The 4,276-nt window shown below is 39.1% G+C and overlaps 1 long non-coding RNA gene across 1 annotated transcript in view; it reads left to right on the top strand.

Moving 5' to 3' along the window:
* LOC117957944 overlaps positions 1–4,276 on the top strand; it is a 48,462-nt gene that overhangs the window by 18,066 nt on the left and 26,120 nt on the right. The gene's annotated exons all lie outside the window — the stretch shown is intronic.

Here is a 4,276-nt window from a genome sequence, read left to right as displayed (position 1 = left end):
ATATATAAAATATTATGACTCACCTCGTCATCAGGGTGTCTGTGATCAGCTCTCAACCAAGAGCAGTTTTAGCTGTTCTGGCCTCTCTGTGGCTCTGAAGATTGTTCGTTTTTCCGTCGTGTGTTTGTCCCCATGTTTTGGCTGCCTTTGTTTGCTTATTCTAAAATGGATTGCACTGATTGGATGTTGAGAAAACTTGAAGAAATTATGCATCTCACTAACACATCAATTTTCAAATTTACATTTCTGGTTCAAATAGGTTGCTTTGTCAATCAATCAATCAAAATGTATTTATATAGAACTTTACAGCAACCAGCAGGTATCCAAAGTGCTTTACACCAGGAACCAAGTACAAAACAACTCATCCTACTATAAAAGGTAGAATCATTATCATTTTCTTTTATTTAAATGTCAATGTTTTTCAAAGCAATCACCTTTTTGATGTAGACAACTCACCTCAATGTTATGGCATTTTCAAATCTATACTTAATGGTTCGAAATAGGCAAAACTTTTTCTTTTCTCTCACTAACTTCCCCATGTCCTCACTGTAACTCACTCTCTATTTTTTCTCTCCCCTCCCTCTTTTTGTCCCAACATGTTTTCCTCCTCTTCTTTCTCCTCTTCCCTCCTGTCTCTGCGTTCGAGTCAGAAACATCCTGTTCACGGCTCCATATCGACAAAGACGCAGCTGGTCTGGGTCTGCATGTGGGCCGGCTGCTCCAGCTTTATTTATGCCTCTCTCCATGTTAGGCAGCCCAGCTCCGGAGCAGATGGCTGCAGTGTTCAGTTGGACTCTGCCATTGCACCCCTTGTAGTTGGTACTTGTAACCAAGTGCCTCATTAATTATGCAAAAGGGACTGTTTTAATGCACAGTGAGCCGGTCTTACTGAAGTGTAATACTAATCAAGTGTGTGTTTTGCTGCATTATGCATTGGAGAATTTGATTTAGTCTAATTGTGGGCTTTTAACCGGATGTTTCGGGTATGAATCTCTAGACAAAGGTGGAGGAGTGGGGCAGAGTGGTGGTATATGTGTGGGTTGGGGGGAAGGTGCCCTTAAGATGACCTTCAGAAAAGTGTTTAAAATGTTTTCCATATGACAGGCTGTAAGTGTATAGGACTGAAAACTTAATGAACTCCAGAAAAAGTCTAGAAATGTAGACTGGGATTCAAACAAAAATAACTGCTCAAAACAACTGAAAATTAACACCTGAAGTGATCAGAATTTCAAAACCTGCTAATCAGCTCAAGTGTGAAAACACCTCCAAACCCTAAACCGCTCCAGTGGCGCTGCTAAATGATCAACTGAAGTCTGTGGCAGCACTAAGAAGCTCTGTGTGCTTTTTGTGTAAATGTAAAGCAGGCTTTGTTGGAAGGTACGCCGACTTCACTTTCCGGCATGAGCTACGTATAAAAAAAATAAGAAGGGCAACACAAAGACAGTTCACTAAAGTCAAATCCTGCCTTCTATTTCAACTTACATCCATAGCCTTGCATTGTTACCCACAGCCATTTGCCTATACAATACATCTGCTGGTTGTCACAACAGCCGTCCGTCCAGTTTCAACATGTGTGTGTGTGATATGACTGCCGATTTGGTTGGTATGTAAACGGTTGTCACTGGTGGTTTGACCGCAATTCAGACCACTGCTGCTTGTGGCCGAAACATTACACCATGGCCTGCAGATTTACTCGACTGAAGCTGCCAGGTCTGAGCAGTTGGCAGTGTTGGATGGTTGTCTCCTGAGGTTCAGCTGGTAGTTCTACTATGTGTTAAACTGTGGTAATTAGCTAAATCCATCTGGACTATAGTGAACCAGTGCCATACACACCTTCATGCATGAAGTGCTCTGCTGAATGTCTCCTTGGCTTTCTAATCACATCAGGTATACAGTGTGTGAAGGGTGGCATGGTATTTATACATGTAAGGCTGCTTCTAAAATTATTTAGTCAAGTGGCATTCAAGATTGTTCCGGTGTGTTCTATGTTTGCGTGCAAATTATATACTGCATACATAATTTGCAGGTCAGGATTTAGCTGTTGTAGTGCTTTATAATTGTCATATTACAGTATTTCTCAATTGCTTAGGCATAATTGTTTTAAACCTATATCAAACTATATGACTACATGAACATTAGTTGTTCACATGACTATAGTCAATAATGGCTTCGGCACAAAGTGTTCTGATGAAGCCTTGCAGATCAAAATAGTTTTCATTCATCTGCTGTTGAATCGTATTATTCTTAAATACAAGGATATATAAGTACATACCTGTTCATTGTGTAAATAAATGCTAAAAGAGTGACCAACACTAACAATAACCTGTCACAAATACAGTATATTAGATACATACTAGTTACGTGATATTGTTATTGTTGTTATTGTGTATAAAAGTTGTCAGATGGATATACTTAGGCTACATTGGCAACAATTCCCTTACAATTTAGAGCAACCAAACGCAAATGCTGTCCAAATTAGCAGACAGGTAAAACTCATACTGGAACCAATCAGTTCTCACACACATTTACTGTAGAATGCAAGGGGAAAACAGAATTTCACAGCTGTGGAATATGCAGAAGAGGGGCAGACGGCTGTCTGCAGAGAAATATCTAATAACATACAGGCAACAGTTATAGATAGACCATCTAATGAACCATAGCCTGAGTATGTCAGAGGCTGGTCAGAGAGTGCAGCTTATTTTCTTTATTCCTTTTACAGTAGTTATTAGTAGTAGGAGATTATTTTGCTGTTGTATGCATTCAATGAGAAATAAATGTCTTGTTAAAAGTGTAGTGTTTGCCATGGGTGACATCAATACTATTCAGCTGCCTAAATATACAATGTTAGCAAATGGACAATATTACAGTGTGGGTAAGTATCACACTTTCCGAGTAAAATGTCAGGGGTATTTATCTATCGATCTTATCCGTCTATCTATCTATCTATCTATCTATCTATCTATCTATCTATCTATCTATCTATCTATCTATCTATCTATCTATCTATCTATGTCAATTGACAAGATATCTTTGCATTTTGACTAGGACTGGTAAGGTATAGTTATTTTTTATTTTATTTTTACCACATTGAAGAAGCAATGTATTACCGTGCTATGTTGGTAAACTGCAACCCCTTACGAGAGTAGCGTAAGTTAGAGCGAGAATGCCAGGGTGCCTTAAGTGAGTGACGTCAGTGCTCGCACAAGGAGATCAAGCTTACGAACGGAGAGTAACGTAGGAGTTTTAAAGAGAGAGGGAAAGAGATAGAAAAGAGTGATGTAAAGTGAGTTAAAGTGAACAATAAAACAACAAGACACAGACCAAGCTATAGACAAAAGATTGCAGAACGGTGTTTCCATTTCAGCTCAATGTGCCAGAAAGAGTAAAAAAAGAAGAAAAAAAAGAAAAAATGCGGTGACGATGTCATTGCCTCGGAAGTGTAATGTCACTCCCGGTATTGTGGTGATGCGGTTATCGTTGCAGCCCTAATTTTGTTTTAGTCTAAGCAATGGTAAAGGAATCTTTTGTAAACAGTTATTTGTTATTTGATAGATGTATTTACATTTGAAAGATGAGTTATTTGTTTCGAGTAATCCCCTTTTGCAGGTCACACAGAGTGGTGTGCTGAATGTACCAGGTGGTCTGAGGCTTGTTTTAGAGTTTTGACAAATGCGGGTTTGTTTCAGTGAATGTGGCAGATATATTAAGAGAAACTAGCTATATTTGATACTGTAATGTGTTATGTTTAAACGTTCTCTGAAAATGATAATCCAACTTCCAAGAATTTCTGTTAATGTGTATGTCTCTGCATATTGCAGTTTTACAGTATGTGTATCCTTACTGCATGTGGTACTGTATGCTTGTGTACTTTTTCAATGTACATCAGTGTATATGGTGTGGGGGGGGATTTGTTGGAGCGTGACCTTGTGAAGGCGTGTGCCAGCGCTCATGTGTTTAATGTAACTTATGAGGCCCAATTAGATCATTGCAGGCGCTAATGTGAGAGGCAGCGTTTAATACACTGAGCTCTGCCAGAAGGTAAACATTGTTAACTTTAAGGACTGTGTGGTACTGTGTGTATGTGTTTCTATCACTGATCCCTGTGGAATGTGTGAACACTAGTAGCCAGTGGTTGTTTTTGTTTTTTATAAATGAGTTCCTATTTAGTTTATCTTGTGCATGCGGGATAGGTTCAAAATTGATCAGTTTTTACTTGCTGTTATCATACCTCCTGTTCTTACTACAGTAAAAGATTCCTTGTGGGGCGCCCTGGTGG

This window comes from Etheostoma cragini, chromosome 15 (assembly GCF_013103735.1).
Source record: "Etheostoma cragini isolate CJK2018 chromosome 15, CSU_Ecrag_1.0, whole genome shotgun sequence".
Taxonomy (NCBI): domain Eukaryota; kingdom Metazoa; phylum Chordata; class Actinopteri; order Perciformes; family Percidae; genus Etheostoma; species Etheostoma cragini.
Note: the sequence above shows the minus strand (reverse complement) of the source record. Positions and strands in the feature narration are given on the sequence as shown.